Source organism: Carassius gibelio, chromosome B6, assembly GCF_023724105.1.
Source record: "Carassius gibelio isolate Cgi1373 ecotype wild population from Czech Republic chromosome B6, carGib1.2-hapl.c, whole genome shotgun sequence".
Lineage (NCBI taxonomy): Eukaryota > Metazoa > Chordata > Actinopteri > Cypriniformes > Cyprinidae > Carassius > Carassius gibelio.
Genome location: NC_068401.1, coordinates 23,714,954 through 23,734,912, shown reverse-complemented (window position 1 = coordinate 23,734,912; position 19,959 = coordinate 23,714,954). Strand labels below are relative to the sequence as shown.

Here is a 19,959-nt window from a genome sequence, read left to right as displayed (position 1 = left end):
ATTACCACACTGCTTTGATGTCGGCACAGATGAGACTGAGTCTGTGCTGTTACCATCCACTGACCGCCTGGCACCTTCTGTGAGTACAGCAAAGGTCACAAAAGTGCTCCATAGTGTCAATCACAGAAAGGTGGTCGTTCCAGACATCATTCCAGGAAGGGCACTCAGAGATTGAGCAGATCAGTTGGCAGAGGTTTTCTGTTACATCTTCGACCTCTCCTTGTCAACATGCCTCAAGTCTCCCACCATTGTGCCCGTCCCCGAGAAAACAGCTAACAGCAGTCTTAATGATTACAGACCTGTGGCTCTCCCTTCCACTGTGATGAAGTGTTTTGAGAGGTTGGTACTCAGACACATTAAATCATCACTTCTCTCCACCCTGGATCAATATCAGTTTGCATACAGAGCTAACAGGTCAACTGATAATGCCATCAACAAAGCTCTCTACACTGCGCTGAATCATTCAGAACACCCGGGAACATTTGTAAGGATGCTGTTTGTGGATGTTAGTTCTGCATTTAACACTATCATTCCCAGCAGAATGGTCACCAAACTGATAAACCTGGTTGTCAGTTATTATGTATATCTCTGGTTAAAGGATTTCCTTAACAAACCGCACACAGACTGTCAGGCTGGGGGGCCATCACTCAACCACTCTGACTCTCAGCTAAGTGCACAGTCCTCTGTTGTACTCACTATACACCCACGACTGTACACCAACGCACAGCACAAACACAATCATTACATTTGCTGAATGGCTGAACTGTGTACTCAGAATGGTTCATCAATAACAACCTCTCTATCCATTGGAGGAGAAATGGTGGAGAGGGTGACCACCTTTAAATTTCTTGGCACACACATCTCTCAGGACCTCACATGGACTGTTAGCACAACATCTCTGGTCAAGAAGGCACACCAGTGGCTGTGCTTTCTGAGGATGCTGAGGAAAACTAACCTCTGCTTGTGTCCTTTTACTGTTGTTTAGAAGGAAGCATACTTTGCCATGGCATTCTGGTGTTGCATGATGGCTGCACTATGGCTGAGAAAAAAGCTTCGCAGATTTTTTCTTCACTTGCTGTCATCTACAGCACCAGATGCATACGATGGGCCAGAAGTATAATAAAGGACTCCTCCCACCACGGCAACCACCTCTAAACTCTGTTGTCCTCTGGAAGATGCTACAGTTTCCTTAAGACATGCACCTCCAGACTCCAGAACAGTTTCTATCCATGTGCCATCTTAGAACTGAACTCCAATTAATGGAAGACATTTCACTCAATCACAAGCTTCAAAGTTTGTGGTATTCTAAGGACTATACACTCACCACTCATACAGTGGTAATATAGTGGTACACACTGTTCTCATACTTATATATTTATTCCTTAATGTATTAATATTTCATTCACTTTTGTAAATTTTTGCTACATTTGCACTATACCTATTTTGCACATTTGTTATATACTGTATAGCTTACGATAATTTTGATTCACGATTCATAGGTTTTCGATTAGATTCAAGAATGATTTTTTTCAAATTTAGAACGGTTCGATTCGATTCACAATTTAATTCAGTTCGATTCGATTCGATTATAACGATTCGATTCTGCATTCTTTAAGTGCATTTACAGGATTATTTAAATGCTTCCCCTAAATTTTTAAATGCTTAGTCAGGGGGCAAATTAAACAGCAGCTTTTATGGTTAGAGAACCATAGGTTAGAAAAAACTTTTGTATATTGATAGATGCTAGTTTAATTATGACATGGCATACATAAAAATGTATGTAAGCAAAGATTTTAAAAAAGAGCTTTAAATGTATTATGTATAAGCTAACATTTTGTCACACCAGGGGCGTAGCCATCATTTCAGAAATGACAGAAATGTCAAATACAATAATTTTATATATGTAGCCTATGTATTATCATAATAATAATTATTTTTTTTTTTACTCTATTCTTTTTTATTACTTTTAATTTGCTGTAAGAAATCAAATACACAGCTGGACAATAATCAATCATTTGTAATTGATATTTTTTTCCTAATGGCAATTTATGATTGTTTTATATACTACATTTAATTAGCAATTATTTCAATTCTCTGCATAGAATAAGGTAGAAAATATACTTCATAGTTTCAGTACTGTAATAAATTATGCCAATTATCACTGCATTATTCATAAATTTATTTATTTATTGTGGGGTGTTATTTTTTTTTTCTCAACTTTTCATCAGTTCATTCTGCTTTTATTCAGTTTAGCTGCAGATAAAGCCTGGCACATCTATGAGAGCAAGATCACTTCTCTTTCAGTGTAAAAACTTCTTTATCTCATTTACACAAAATAAAATGCTATAGTAGCTATTTAACTTTTCCTCTCCATCAGCGAATGATGATTCCGAGAGAAAACGCACCTGATGTCTGTTTGCTAAATCAACAAACAGTACTTTCATAGTGGAGCATGTGAAGGATAGATGTGAGGCACCATTAATTTGTGCTTGTAGTAATTTAATGTGTATATATTTTGAAAGCATTGAATCACTATAGAATTCGATTCAAAGCATTTTAAATCGATTACTGTCCGAGATCGGCGATTCAAGATTCAAAAATCATGTTTCAAGATCGATGCATATGCACCATCAGGGTTTGTAATCGATGCATCGAGAAAACGAGTGAATTGTTACACTCCTAATACAATTGTTTACATTTGTAGTCTACTGTACACCTTTTTACATTTGCACTGTTTACTTTTTCTGTATCATTGTTCACTTTTTGTTTAAGGGTCATATGGTGAATAAATAAGATCTGTGAAGTTTCAAAGACTAAAGTCTCAAATCCAAAGAGATCTTCTGTATAAAAATTAACTCGTTCACGCCCCCCTGGAACGGCTCATTCTAACACACCCCCACATATCTACGTCAGTATGTGGGAAGATTTGCATAACACCATCAGATGCTCACATAAAGAAAGAAGGTGTACCTTTCATTCTCGTTGTAGTATTGTTGTTGCCGCCGCCGCCATGGCGTATAGACGCTGTGTGTTTCACTGTGAAAGCAAAACTTCTTTGGCCTTCCAAAAGAGTACGATATCCGCTATGTCATGCTCCAGGCATGATCCGTGCTGGTTGCTGTGGAAATACATTAACTTTCCGAATCGGCTTTCACCGTGGACAAAGCGGCATCCAGCCAGGGGTTGTCACGTGTGGTTGATGCAAGACCAAAGTACGCTCCTTTGTAGAATCCTCCTGCCGCACCGTTCTCAAACTGCACACCTCTGCTCATTCAAGACGGCAGTGGCTCACTTTAGACCGCTGCTCTGTGTGACGTTGTTCCATTGAGAGTGAAACTACTTGGTTTTTGCCTTCCAAAAGAAAACACGACTAGAAATCATGTTTATATCACTTTTATATTGAGTTTTGTGTTTATGTCTTCGTCACTCTTGCCGGACAAGGCTTCACAATATGTTAAGAGGCATACCATTTCCATCCCATACTTGAGGCATTCGGCCAATCAAAACGTGCTGGATAGCTGGCCAATCACAGCACACCTCGCTTTTCAGAGAGATGTGTCTTGTGAAAATCAACACTTTTCTGAAGGTGGGGCATAAAGGAGAAACGATAATGTAAAGTATGTGGAAAATAATGTTTTTGGGGTTTTTTTTACCTTAAACTGCATGAACACATTTCATTACACCAAATACACAAAATAATGTTCTTTTTAGCAGCATCATATGACCCCTTTAAATGTACATTATTGTATGTATGTGTGTACTTTCAATGTGACAGCAAAAAAAAAAAAAAAAATTACAGCTGTACAATGACAATAAAAGCTATTCTATTCTATCATTGATCTAATTAAATCCCAAACATTTATTTATTCACTGCATGGATGACATCATTTCGCAAGATACAACTTGTCAAGTGACACACAGACCAGCTCACAAATACAGATAATTAGGTAATTAGGAGAACACATGCTTTACAGCCAGCTCCAATTATTCTACTAATTATGATGACCTCAGTCAAAACAGAATTTGTGACCTGCTGCATAATTTTGAGATATTGTGACCCAGTTTGAGTTTTATACACTGAATGAAAAAGTCACTCTCTAATTATACAGTATAGTTATGTTTCTACTCGAAACTGTTGTTGAGAAACAATAATGTAAATGTATGTGATAAAATTATTTAATTATTATTTTTTAGAAAACTGATTCTAAAGATTAAAAACAATTTTCAGGGGTCAGTACAATTTTTGGTTTAGGTAATAATACTGCAATTTTCTACAGGCAAAAATGATTCTAGTTTTTCAAAGGACAGAGACAGACTATAAAATACTTAAAAATTGTTACAAAAACAACCTCTTTCTTCCACTTCGCTTTTTGTCAGAACTTTTGATTGAAGGCAAAAAGAAATCTTTCAAAAATACTTTTCTTTTGAACATTATATTCATCAAAGCATCATGAAAAACTGTATTTAACTGGTTTCAGCTGTGATGATGAGAAATGTTTCTTTGTTGGCACCAATAGCCTCTTGGGCAGAACGCCGACATGTAGTGTCGAGTATAACTATACTGTCCTATAGAAATAAAGGCTTAAAAAGCCTAAAATAAATCTTAAAAAAGAAAATTTTCTTTAGTAGCAAATCTACATATTAGATTTCTAAGGGATCATATCATACTGAAGACTGAAATAATAATGCTGAAAATGTAGCCTTGCCATCGCAGGAATAAATAATGGTTTAAAATACCTTAAAGCAGTTATCAGATAAATAAAATAAATGCAACATACAGAGTATAAGAAACTGTTTGCAGAAACATTTTAAATGTTTGCATAAATGAAACATTTCCTCATTCTAACTCTTTGCAGTCCTTCTCATTGTTTTCATCAAATGACATTGACTACAGTATGTAAAGTATAACACACGACCTCTTAGGGCTCCCAGCAGATTATTTATTTAACCTGTTTGTATAGTTGTGTATGTGTGTGTATGAGAAGTTAGAGACAATCTCCATGACACACAAATGCACACTCGGGCTAGCTGAAGGTTCAGTAATTACTGTCTCTGAAAGCAAGAGAAAATTGTCTCTCATCCTTTCTTAACCAGCGGAGGAATGGAAAGGAGGGCTGTATGAGAATTGCCTCTGTGACATTGAGACCATCCTAGTGTCTCCCACAAGCATGCTGTCATACTTTGCTTTACAGATCAAAACAGCTGTTGACTCATTTGTAATAACGGCATCCAGGGTGTTTTTGTATGCTGTAACATATGGTACAGTCAGTGTATATATCATGTTGTGTATTATTTGCTCACTGAACACCCAGACTGGTTCTGTCCATTCAGACTGGTTCCCTGATATGAAGGACATAACAGTCTTTCTTTATGTAATTTAATTCTCTGGCTGGATTGTGTGCTATGGTCTGTGATTAACTCAAGGCTGCCTTGACCATGACCCATCACCATGTGACTTCGCTCAATTCTTGCATTACCATCTGAGAGCTGGATCATGAAATTTGCATCATAAGCATGATGTATTGCTCCCTCTCTTCAGTTTCCCAAAATATCTATAAAGTAGACATACAGTGTGATGCTCTATTAAATCTCATTGACTAAGTACTAAATAGACATACTCTAGCATTAACATTTCAAAGCATCCTGGCCAATTAGAACAGATTATTTCTAGAAACAAGGCTACGAACATCTTCATGATGTTTGCCTCACAGCCGTGATTGTGAACAACAGTGTGAACTATAGTGGTACAGTACAGTTTGCTAATTTACTTTAAGTCTTAAAGGTACAGTAGCAAAAACAGTGTGTTCAGTTCTAAGGGTCAGAGAGGGTTGAAAATGGTCATGTAAAAATATTCAAGATTAAGATGAAAATCAACAATGTTGTTAATCAAATATAAAAATAAAAAAAATTGTCCTTTGCTTATATCAGTTATCTCCCCCAGCCGACCCCCCCCCCCCCCCTCCAATTTTTTTTATATCAACTGAACTCATTTGACCTGAAATTTCTACTTGAAGTATCCCTGGTCAAGTATTAACTTGAATGTATGTATATAAAATTTAGGGCTATCAAGCTTTTCAGGTTTTTAATCTAATTAATGCATGTTAATAATATGTATTTTCATACATGAGTCACTATGCTGTTTCCAGTCTTTGATTTTGCAGCTTGTGATATCTGTTAATAGTTGCAAAATATAACAGTATCACTGTTGTTATAGTAACCGCGTCTCCATGCTTTAGGTTTTGTCGCTAGGCGCTGACGTGCTTCCAGAGTATAAGCTTCAGACGCCACGCATCGACAAGTTCACCATCCTACACTACAGCCCCTTCAAGGCAGTCTGGGATTGGCTGATTCTGCTGCTAGTCATATACACCGCTGTTTTCACACCCTACAGCGCTGCCTTCCTGCTCAATGACGTAGAGGAGCAGAAGAGACGGGAGTGTGGTTATTCCTGCAGCCCGCTCAACGTAGTGGATCTCATAGTGGACATCATGTTTATCGTAGACATTCTTATAAATTTTCGGACTACGTACGTTAATGCCAACGAAGAGGTAGTTAGTCATCCAGCTAAAATAGCAGTGCATTACTTCAAGGGATGGTTCTTCATAGACATGGTGGCAGCCATACCATTTGATCTGCTCATATTTGAGGGAGGATCAGAAGAGGTGAGCGGTGCATATGTATATGTGTGGTTTGATTTGTTTTAGTTCTGTAATTTACAGTGAAAGATTTTTCATCCTATTCATACTGCCACTCATGCTTTGCATTAGTAATTTGAACAAATACAAAAAACTACAGTAGTCAACATTTGAAGTGGATCAAAAAAGTTGTCTTAAGACAAGAAAGCATTGTGGTTTTAGGACAACTTTGATGAAAGGTTTTTATCCACTTCAAATGTTGACTAGTATATTTCAAACTACATGGAACATCATAGCAAACACCCTGAAAACCTGGCAACCAACACCCTCATGGGTAAAATTTTCACTCAAATACAAAAAATCTGGGGATTAATGTAAAAATGCAGATTAAAGGAATAGTTCACTTTTTCAAAAAAAAAATTCTGAAACTTTATTCACTCCCATGTCATTCTTTCTTTAGTCAAAAAGGTTTTGAGTAAAACATTACAGGATTTTTCTCCATATAGTGGACTTCAACAAGGATCAACAGGCTGAATGTCCAAATTGCAGTTTCAACGCAACTTTAAAGGGCTCTATACAATCCCAGATGAGGAATTAGGGTCTTTTCTAGCAAAACTATTGGCTATTTTCTAAAAATATCTAAATACTTTTTAACCACAAATGTTCTTCTTGCACTAGGTCTGTGATGTGCATCCACAACTTCGCTTACGTTGTCACACTGAAAACACTTTGTAAACTTGGTTGGTACACGCAACCTTTTCAATGTGACTCAATAATGCAAGAAGGCGAGCTAGTGCAAGACTAGTATTTGTGATTAAAAATTAGATAAATGTTTATATATATATATTTTTAAATGATGTTTCACTAGATAGATGTTTCTTCAGCTGGGATCGTGTAGAGCCCTTTAAAGCTGTGTTGAAACTGCAGTTTGGTCCCTGTTGAAGTCAAAGAAACACATGAACATCTTGGATGACATTGGGGGCTGAATAAATTATCAGGAAATGTTTATTCTGGAAGTGAACTAATCCTTTAATGCTTAAATATGGATATAAGTATGACTGGCTGTTTAGGCTTAAGTGCAGTAGTGTAATTTTTATATAAACGTTACGTTAACATGAATGTATGTTTGTGTTTCACCTTCTTGATCAGACCACAACTCTGATAGGCCTGCTAAAGACTGCCCGACTGCTCCGATTGGTCCGTGTGGCACGGAAGCTTGATCGTTACTCAGAGTATGGGGCGGCTGTCCTAATGCTCCTCATGTGTATCTTTGCACTGATTGCTCATTGGTTGGCTTGCATATGGTATGCGATCGGCAATGTGGAGAAGCACTATCTGGATCACACGATTGGCTGGTTGGACAATCTAGCTATATCTATCGGCAAGCAGTATAATGGCACCGACCTCTCCTCAGGCCCCTCAATCAAGGACAAGTATGTGACAGCACTGTATTTCACATTCAGCAGTCTGACCAGTGTGGGCTTTGGAAACGTGTCGCCAAATACCAACTCTGAGAAGATCTTCTCCATCTGCGTCATGCTCATTGGCTGTGGGTTATCAATACATTCAAATTAAACGTATGCCATCAAAATCACCAGTGTAGCAAACAGGAATGCTTTTTAAGACAGCTAAATATTATGTATTATTGAGCATATTAACATGATATTTTAAAGGAATTAATACTTGTAAAAATTACAAGAAAATTTGTTCCTAAGAATAAATAACTTCATATTATTAATATTTTTTAAAGGAATTAATACTTTTATTAAGAATCCTCAAAATATTAAGCAAATATTTATTTATTTTTTAAATATTTTTTACTTAAATCCTGACCATTGCCTTCTCTCTTTGTGTTTTAGCTCTGATGTATGCTAGTATCTTTGGGAATGTGTCTGCTATTATTCAGCGACTGTACTCAGGAACAGCTCGGTACCATCTGCAGATGCTTCGGGTCAAAGAATTCATCCGCTTCCACCAGATCCCTAACCCGCTGAGGCAAAGACTGGAGGAGTACTTCCAACACGCATGGACATACACCAATGGCATCGACATGAACATGGTAAGAGTCAGGTTTTTTACACCTTGACATGGATTTCTATCATCAAATAAATAAATGCATTTATCAGTCAGTGTTTGCATTATGTGCCATGTGTTAGCTATCTAGTGTTTCAAACATATGTATCTAAGTTACAGAGTATTAATGTCAAATGTGTTCATGTGTCTACGCAGTGATCTGATATGCATTGTCTCTTTCTTATACGCACTCAAACGGACTGACTTCAACACCCTGGTGAGCAGGAGGTATAGATTAATGTTTGCTTTTGACCAAAAAAGCTGAAGTTGCTTTATTTTTAATATTTTTCCGTAATGTCTGTATATTTTTATTGAAGCATGCAGTTGGTTTTTACTGTGCATGTCTAACTGCGGGCAGTGTTGGGTTAAATACGTACCATTTTATAAGGTAAGCATAGTCTAAATGTTATAACCAATTAATGCAATTAAAGTTGGGTCCATTTGAAGTCTGATGTTAAATTAAAAACTCTATTTACAAAGCTAATGGCATGTGTACTATGACTCATCCTGCACACGGACGTTTGCCCAGTTCCATTTCAGTGATTTTCCTTCACTTAAATCAGTTTCACTTTGATGGACCTTCTATATGTCGTATTGACATTTCCCATTTTATTAGGCATTAGATTTAGTTTGTTAGATAGTTATTGCACATTAATGTTTTTCTTTTCATGCCAGTCTTTGTTTCTTGGCAGACATCCCAAATGCAATTTTTAACAAGAAACATGTTGTTGTTTTTTTGATTTTTTTGGATTTTGGATGAACCAAAGAATTTGGGGTCCAATATAAGTGGCAGCTGCATTCTCCTCTGCTTGATGTGCCGTATATCATTATATGAAGCAAAAGCAAATCAAAGGCAAATGCAATGCAATGCAGCAGAAACAAAGGATCCCAGACGTATTCATTCTGAGCTTCATCTTTTATGTATTTGTAGTTGAGGGAGACAGGGCTATATTAGCATTGTATAATCTGAGCTCTAATGCAAAGCTCTTAAAACCTGCAATCATTCTGCCCTCCTTCTCTTCTCCATGGGGAACACTCTTTCTCTCTTTTTCTTTCTCTTTTCCCTCTCCAGGTACTGAAGGGCTTTCCAGAGTGCCTGCAGGCTGATATCTGTCTTCATCTGAATAACAGTTTGCTCCAGAGCTGTAAGGCTTTCCATGGAGCGACCAAAGGATGTCTACGGGCACTGGCGATGCGCTTTAAGACCACTCACGCCCCACCGGGTGACACGCTGGTGCATTGCGGGGACGTCCTCACAGCCCTCTACTTTGTGGCCAGGGGATCTATCGAGATCCTCAGAGACGACATAGTGTTGGCCATCCTGGGTAAGCAATGAACAATTAAACAAACTTTCACTGAAACCTGCGATAAGCAAAAGCCGTTGACTTTACATCTAAAAGGCTGGGCATCTAAATGGGAAGTGATGGAGGAGACAAAAGGACTGAAGGAAAATGTAGTTTATATGTATATATATCCTATAATAAGTACAGGATCAATGTCCAAATAGCAGATTACTGAAATACCGTGGAAAATGGGTTATCTTACAACATGGCACTTGCACACTCATCTAAATTTAATATAAACATCTCAGAGGCTCAGAGGTAATAAGAGACTTAATGAAAGAAGTGCTGTCCTTCATTCAAGGAGATCTCTCCTGTGATGAGCTCATCATGTTTTTTTATAGAAGGAGGGAGACTGAAATAGAGGAAAATGAGAGAATGAGGCAGAGAAGGGTTGTAATTAAATAAGAAGATGCAGGGATGAGAGTGATGGCAGTGTGGTGGTGCATGTTTCCCTTGTTCATTAGATTTGCGAATTGTCAGTGTGATGGAGAGCCCCGAGTGACAGCGCTAGTTTCATTATTTACAGGTGCATTTATTAAACTCATACACACACAAGCTCAAGAGTCTCCAGCCGCAACCATGCACGGCCAGGTGGAGCAGGGTAAGCCGAATTTAAATGGTCCATCTCTCTTCCTACGCAAGCTGGCTTTAACAGAATAAGGCCAGGGGAAGAAAAAGAGATGCACACTTACCCACTCATGCAACTCAGCAGAAACTCGCTGTACACTTCGCAAAATTGCTGAGAGAAGCTACCTCCTTCTTCGTATGTATTCTTAGGTCTCAGTTGAAGAATCACTACCTCAGCAAGAATCTATTGTCTTACTAAAATGTTGCAGATGGACACTTCATCACTGTACACTAATTCTGGCTCTGGCCAGGACTCTGATACTCTAATATCATACTCACATTGAATAATTGATATATAATGTACAGCACTAATAGCTGTAGCCACAACCCTGAGCCATATTTAGATCCGGTGGCAGGTGGCCGCTGCCCAGGCGACTGTCGTTTGTTTGTCAGGTCTGACCTTTGATATGTATCACAGCAGAAATGTGTTGTCAGGCCTTGACTTTTCTCTTGGCACACGTCCTCACGAAGCTTGCAGGGGCTTTCAGAAATGTCACATCACCAGTGTTTATCAAGATATATTTTACACAGATTGTGAGCTTGCAATCAGTGGTGGGGAAAAAGTAATTGCGACTTTATTTCTTGCAATTTTAGAGTATGTGTATATATATATATATATATATATATATATGTGTGTGTGTGTGTGTGTTACAATTCAGATTTTATTTTTTTTTATTCGATTTATTCTGATGTTTATTCTCAGAATTCTGAGTTGGCATCTTGAAATTCAGTTTACATCTTCCACTTCTGACTTTTTAGATTGGGTCTATCTGTTTCATGAAATGTATTTCATCTTTAAAATGTTTTGTTTATATTAATGCACAAAATCACATATAACATTTCCAAAACTACATTCACAGTTATCAGAAAATTGTTGATATTAATCACCGTTGTGAGATATATTGTGAGATAAAAGGTCACAATTACCTTTTAATTTTTTCTAAACTTAATGTGACAAAATAAAGAAAAAATTAAGCTGCGTTTCAAGTTACCCGGAACAATTTTAGGAACTTTTTTTCACAGGAACTTTTTCCCCCCAGACCTGTTGCTTTCTGTGTTTCCACCGCGGTCTAAAGTACCATGAAGATTAGCCAAATAGGCTGGGGACGTAGGTCTATGCTCAATAGAAAGTACACAAATTTCGGACTTGCATCCTCGGTAGTTCAGACTTTGCCAGTTGGACTCGAGAGTGTGATCTCCCCCGGAGGGAACGACACAACTCCAGTTATTCTGCAAACAGCAGTGTAATTGATAACGTCAGTCAGCTCGTCTTGGCTACTGCAATTTTTCTCACAGTAAATTTACAATAAGATAAATAAGCCTAGGTGAGAGTGTTCTCAGTAGATACATTAGCACTGAGATCCCACTGATCGTGTGGAGCTGATTGTCTCCGAAATTGGCGAAAAAAAAAAAAAAGGTGCTTTTTTGATTAATAAACTGCAGATTTTAGTGTTAAACATCTACATTCTCGCCTGAAATACTTTTAAAACTACATTTCATGACACAATAACAGTAATATTTTGAAAATTCTCTGAATAAATGGTGTTTGAAATCACAATGCTGCATAAACTCAACCAATCAGCATTATCAGTGCCTAAGTCCCACTCCCAAAAGTTCCTCATGAGTAGACACTTTCAGAGGGGCAATTTTTTATCCGGAACTTTATTTAGAGCCTGGTTCCTGTGGTGGAAACACACAGAGTACTAGCCCAAAGTCCCTAGTTCCTGGTTAAAGTTCCAGCGGTGGAAACACGGCTTTACAGACAACAAATAGATAATTTATTTTATCTTCACTTGCAGCACACATGTCTACAGGTGTCTTGTTCACAACAAATGACTATTATGAGCTGATTCATTTAATAAATTATCCAAAAGGCTCACAAAATCATTATCAATTTGAATCAACCCACTCAAATTTGCAAAAACAACTATAAGTAAGCTATTTGAAGGGTTGATTCCTCCAAAGTAGTATTTTTTTTTTTTTTTTTGACAGCACTGACACACATAAGGTTAATTACATTTACTGTAATCTAGCAATTTCAACAGGAATCCAAACAATTAAGAATTTCACACAAAGGTGAAAGATTTCCCACAGGTTTTGCAATGGCTTTAAGAAATCAGCTTGGTTTAAAAGTTATTTCTGTGTGTGCTGTGCTTCATACATCACTACTATAATTGACTTTTTTTGCCTATGAAATTTCAGTTACATACTAATATGGGAACTTACAGTATTTTCTCCCATGTAACTATTTTTCCATTTTCTTCCTTCAATGCTTTATCTTCTCTTCTGATCACTGCATACCCACCTCTCAGGTAAGAATGATATTTTTGGAGAGATGATTCATCTCTACGCCAAACCTGGGAAAGCCAATGCAGATGTTCGAGCAATGAGCTACTGCGACCTCCACATCATCTACAGAGAGGATCTTCTGGAGGTTCTGGAGATGTATCCTGAATTCTCAGACTACTTCCTGTCCAATCTGGAGCTCACGTTTAACCTGCGTGATGAGAACGCCAAGGTAAATTGCTTAGTGTTTTGAAATAAAATGTTCCCCACTAAAATTGACTATATAGTTTATTCTCCAGTACACCATGACCCTTTATGAAAATTAAGCATAACATCTTTAAAAAAATCATGGCATTAACTATTAACATATTAATACAAAACTGTATAACTTAATCATAATAATATTAAAAAGTACAGTTTACTGTAGATTTGTACTTAGTAGTACTTAATTGTTTTTTAATGAATCTTTGCAAATCACCTTTCCTAATATGTGCTAGGTAGCAAGTTTCGCGGCTGAAGTTTACAGTCTGCTCATCACCCCATGAAAGAGAGGGGTGGGGTGAGCAGAGCTCATTAGCATTTAAAGCAACATGGACTAAAACAGCTTGCTGAAAATTTTGACAGGGTAAAAATTGTGTTGTTTTACACTACCATTGAGAAATTTTAACCAAAGTATGTTATAGACTTTTCATTAAGACCCTTGAAGAATCCTATCAACTTGTGGAAAATGGGCATCCGATGACCCCTTTAAAGGAATGGGTACTGGTTACTCTTAATGCAGTTACAAAGAATAGGCACTAGATCTTTAAAAAAGGATGACATAAAAGAAGTGGTTTTCAACCAATTCGTGATTTCTAGGCCTTTACAAGTAATGTAAATTAATAAAACCCATGGGTTTTTTAATATCTTTTATGATTTTACAATTTCCTACTAATATCAAGTTCAAAAATATATGATCAGGTAGAAAATTCAAGTAATATAGTACAATAGTTTTAAAGATCATTATCTAGTAAAGAGAAACAACAGGAAAAGTGAATGATGTGAGGACACTGAAGAGCCTTGGAGATCCAATGTGCTACTATACAGTCCAAGTCTTCAAATGTGTATGTTTAAAGTATATGTCAAGTCAGTGGATAGTTAAATTCTCTCTATCAGTAGGTTTGATGTTTGCAGTCCATTTACATAGTTCTGTGTTATTTTTTTTTATTTTTTTATATGTTTCTGCATATAGTGGAATGACAATAAATCTCACTTTATTTTTTTGTGTGACAAAGATTGAAATTTATGTTGTTATAGTCTCCTCTTTCTGGTGGGCTGTTGTCCATTGATTTATTGGATGTCAAGATTTTCACAGAATGACCTCTGAATAGCTCACCCAAAAATAAAAGTATTTTTACTCATAATTTACTTCATCATGTCATTCCAAACCTGTAGAACTTTCTTTCTTATTTTGAACACAAAAGAAGGGAATGAAATACTATGGAAGTCAATGGGGAACATTAACTATTTGATTATCAGCATTCTTAAAATATCTTCATATTCAACACAATTAAGGAAATGATGGCATATGATGACAAAATGTTAATTTTGGGGTGAAATGCTTTTTTGTTCTCTGGTTTGTTCGTTCTGGCATGAGTTACTTTGATGATGCCCTTTTGTCATGTTGAAGTCATTATAAAAAAGTCAGCTTGTATGTTCCACAGAAGAAAGCCAATCACTTTTTTTTCCTTTCTAATGTTGCTACAGCAAATAAAGTTAGTGCCTTTTGCCTAATGTGATGATGTCTTGTGTGTGGCAGGGAGCCACAGCTCCTCAGAGAAACCTATACACGGCCGTGAGTGACTCAGACACAGAAGACCCTGACGTCAGGACCAAACCCTGCTTTAAGAGGAACCACTCCGCAGGTCCATCTTCCTCTTTTGATCACTCCTTTGTTTCCCTTCCTCCGTCACCTCCCCTCCTCTTTCCACCTCTCTTTTCTCTCCCGCTGAGTTTCAAGCTGTTGCCATGGTGATTGTTGGCCACAGACAGATGTTTGTTAGTGTGTGGTTGCAACGTGCCAGATTTCACCTGAATGGTCAAGAACCATTTTATCCCTCGTCCCTGTGTAACCTGCTGTTTGGATTATTCATCCCAGCCAAATCTCTTACTCTCTTGCTGGCACATTCCCTTCTATCTTTGTCTCTGTTCAAGGTGCAATCTGGAAAGTGACCGTGAGAATTGTGTGTGTAATTCTGCAAGGACTTTGTGTTCCCTCAGGTTCTCCGAGCAGACTGAGCAGGACAGACAGGGAAAGGGGAAGAGATCGAGAGGTTCACACGTTACCAAGAGAGGAGGAGGAGGTGGAGGAGGAAGAAGATGGTGAAGAAGAAACAGCGAGGCCTTTGAGTCAATCCATTCCTGTCAACCTGAACACCATCCCTGACACTTACTCTAAAGATTGTGTTGAAAACAATCTGTTTCGCAAAGGTAACATACTTAACATACATACGCATAACACACATACTTATTCTCAAGGGTGCCCTACAGTAACACTTTATTTGAAACATATCAAGATGTTCTTTATGCTTTAAATACCAATTGTAATTCATTGTTCATTTTATAATACTTTACTTAATAGTAATTATTTTTTCCCATTTTGTATTGTACATCTGAGTGAAACAGATTATTGAAAAAAGTAAAAAATATAGTGCAGGGACTTTGCTGATTGGATAGAGGCAGATCTGATTGCAAGCTTGCAGCCAATTGTAAAGGGTGGCATTGAAGCAGATGAAATGATTGGACCAGAGAGTATGCCATTTCAGCGGAAGATCAAGTTATCACATTTTAATTAAGAAATATTAGGTCTACATTTTTTTTTTTTAATTAAATTCTATTTTATATTGTAACTGTACTAAAAGCTAAGAGACAATTTAATTTTTCCTTTTTAATTCCAGATTTATTTGTAAAGTGCTTTTCATAATTATAATTCCACTGCAGCATGTTTTACCATTTTGTGTGTGTGTTATAACTTTTAATACATTATATTTAATCTTAAAATTTTTATTTTTTTATCACATAAAGTGTGATCGAGTAATTTTACGAAAATGTGTTTGTAACAATTTTATATTAAAATATCACTGTGTAGTCATTTTAGCAGGAATCCATGTAATCGTAAATTCTATGAAAGATTTCCCCAGACAGTTTTTGATCACACATTCACCATGTTGACCAACGGAAATCTACTTGGTTTGAAAGTGACTTCTGTGTGAGCTGTGGTTCATACAACTCTGCTCTACTGACAATAAACAATGGGCCTTTTTGACCACAATATTCCACTAATGTGCACCTTAAGGTGTATTTGATGGCATTATGTGTGTTTGTGTGCCATTATGTGTATGTGTATTTGATGGCGTTATTGGTAACCTTTTTTGGTTGAACCAGTATATAAAATGTATTGTATACAAAGCCTTGTAGAAAGTATTACCAAAAATTGTAATATCAGATTGTGTAGGGTAGGCTTTATAAAGTGACTTTATAAATAACGAGAGAAAAACAATGAGTCACAAATGTGACTCTGTACAGTAAAGAAGAGGTTTTGATTGTGTGAACAATGACTGCTGATATAATTACTGTACACAGCCAGGGAGCTTCTCTTCCTTTTCTTCCTTCTCTCATCTCTAAATATTACAAGAAGACACTAGAACGTATGATAAGATATATCTTGTTGAGGCAGACATTTTTTTCTCGGGCTTCTGGGTTTTGCAGATGTTATATTAAGACACACTGGTGCAGTGTTGAGAGAATTAATGACGTGTGTATATGTGTGCGTGTGTGTGTGAGAGAGAGAGAGCTATATCTCATTTGTCTTGTTATGGTGCCATAGGTTTTGTTATAGTGTGTATGCATATATAAATGTGCGTATGCAGTACAATTGACAACATTCAACCTAATTCATCTTACATATGTTTATGAATCATTGGGTTTGTATTTGCGTGTGTGTCTGATGAATTGCACTGGGACTTTGTGTTTCTCTAGATGTGTGTGTTGAAGAATGGCCTTGTGGGAATGCAGATGACTCAGCGAAATCTCAGGACAGAGAAGGAGACGACGACTGTGAAACTGACATCACATTCGGCGAAATGGAGCAAAGACTGGATCTACTGCAGGAACACCTAAACAGGTGAGAGAGCAAGTGAAAGTGAGATAAAGTAGGTCACATGAAAGAGTAAATTAAGAGAATATGAGTTAAAACATCAACTTTAACATACAGAACATTTTGTGCTGTTGATCGAATGGTGCCTGCCGCCATCTGCTGGTCAGAGACTGTGTTGCATCTCTGCGTCATTATATGTGTGTGTGTGTTTGTAGGCTGGAAGAGCAGATGACATCAGACATCCAGGCTATTTTACAGTTGCTCCAGAGGCAGAGCACTCTGGGACCTCCGGAGTACAGCACTGTGGCCGTCAGTCCAGATTACCACAAACCCATGCAGCCGGTCACTGCCAAGCGGACACAGGTAGGCTAACACACAAGCATCTGTCCACTGTGCTGTGCAAAATTCCATTTGTTTAAAAATTGTTTCCAGATTGCAGCCGATTTTGGGTGAATTTGCAATAGTACATTCAAATGGCAGAAATAGCAGTATGTTTAATCTGTTTTCATCTCTGCAGAGTTCTGATCTAGAGAACGCCTGCAAAGCCAAAGACTCCAACGCCTGCAGTTACCACGGAGATGACCTCTGACGTCAGCACGCCACTCCATTGGTGACGGAGCCAGAGAGGGAGGCGGGTCTCTACAGGCCTTCCTCTGATTCTGACTGTCCAAGGAAGTAACATTAGGTCAAAGGTTACAGTTTTCAAAGTCATGAAAGAGAATCCAATAACAAACAGAATTCCTAAGTGGGAAGTTTAATAAGAGCAGTGATTAATCATGAGGTTTGAGTTGTAATATTCAGACTTGCCTCATAGAGGAGTCACACTTCTCTGTGCTTTCATGTAACTATGCATAGACAGAACAAAATCTACAGTAAGGTCATCCTCCTCCCTTCAAAACAACTGCAGCTACAGCTAGACTCAGGGTAGAGAAAACGAGTCATATGCAAAGAACTGAAAACAACCTTCTATTTCCCTAATAGTTAGGAGTCGAAAAAGTAGAAAAGCTGGTGAACAGATGCATTACTGCAGTATCAGTCTAAAGGTTGTTCATTTTGTAAATATATAAATGAAATGGTGTTCAGCAAATAACATACTAGACCATGTTAATGAAAGTGCATGCTAGAAAAAATGCAGTGTTTGTTTATTTTTGCATGTTTCTTAAAAAAAAAACACTTGCATTGATTATCAAGTGACATGAACTTGGTTTTTTGTCCTTATATCACTTGTTTGAGATTTATATATGTATTTACTTAACTATAAATTTCCTGGTATTCAGGAAGAATCTTTTACTTGAACTGAACTCTGCAAAGCAAAGCCTCATCATCGAACTGTCATCATCTCAAAATATCACATTATTCTGCCCATATCAGATTTCCACAGGACAGTTGTCCCTTCAGAGCCAACTAAGCACTGTAAAAGTCAGTATTTCAATATTATGTCTCAGTATTGAATTTGACAAAACTTTGAGGGTCTAAGAAAGTGTCAGCATTTTTTGGCCTTCATAGTAGGTAATTCAAACCACAGATGAACATGTGACCACTCCACAAACATCTAGGGGGCTTTTAAGACTTAAAGGGTCATTTTAACCCTGCTCAGATATTATTTGCATAATCATGTGACATATTTTATGTTCTTGTCCATCTGTGGAAATGTTGCCACATAGATGCCCTCTGGTTGTCCGCTCATGTTGCAGTTTTATCTGTATTACTCAGATGCTTGAAAGCCTTATGAATATTTAATGAGGAAAGGATTGAGACAGTTTATGATTGGCTGTCTGTTGCTAAACAGCTCGCCTTTGGATTCTAGCACTTAAAGCAAGGTAGATGCCTGATTTCATTCAGTGCTGATACGGCTGCTTAACCTAGGGTTAAAACTGGCCCCGTGAAAAGCCCTTTTGTGTTATATGTTGCTTTTTGTCCTCATTTCTTTATGCATTTTACAGGTTCATTTGAGAATTGGTTCTTTCATTCTGAAGCTGTAGCAGTCTTTATCTGTAGAAATCTATCTGGAGAATGTGATCTGCAGGTGAAAGCTCTAGCTTTTGTAGCAGCAGTCATCACTAGCCATTCCTTACTGAACCCACAAACTGCACACTTTTAGTCTTGCAGTATAACATGGCACTGAGTTCACGTGTAGGAGGACTGCATGTTTAACCAAAGTTAGTTGAATTAATCACTTTATCACATTTAATGAGATGCATTGAAACACACAGTCTTCCTAGTGTCAGCTAAAACAACAAAAAAAGAAAAAAAAAAGTGGAAAAATTTATGCATGTCTTAATTTAGTAATTTACTCATAGCGGCAACAGATTTAGAGCCTCTTCGTGAATCTGATTGGTAGGCTGAAATCTGGAGGTGAAGCATCGTAACATATCATCGTATGCTCCTCACACAGATATGTCATTGGCTGTCCTGACTTGCTCGTGTGACCGCTGCGATCACGGCATGCGCTGACCTAACAGTTTCCTGTGAGATAGTCCAAGTCGTGTCTGGTGTTTCAGGAAGCTGGCAGGAGTGGGTTTGCCTTAGGGGGGATTGTGGGACAAGGCCAGGACATGTGACAGTGCGGGAAAAGAGCAAGAGAAAGATACGATACTATTGCAATCTTTTGCACAAACTCTTTGAAACATCTTGTACAGTGTCACTTTTTAAAACTAGTGCTGTTCGCAAAATTGTTTTTATGCATTTTTTTAAATGTTTGACACTGTATTTTATACAATGCAACACATAACAGCAGGTTAGAATGTTTTCTTCCTTGGATATATTGGTATGTATTATATTTATGCTGTATATTGTGAATATTTCAAGAGTTAACGCACAACTGTGTTAATTAATAAAGGACAGAATGCTTCATTTACAA

The 19,959-nt window shown here is 37.4% G+C and overlaps 1 pseudogene; it reads left to right on the top strand.

Annotated features, from left to right (window-relative positions):
* Positions 1 to 19,959, top strand: part of LOC127959775 (potassium voltage-gated channel subfamily H member 7-like) — a 59,880-nt pseudogene extending 39,921 nt beyond the window's left edge.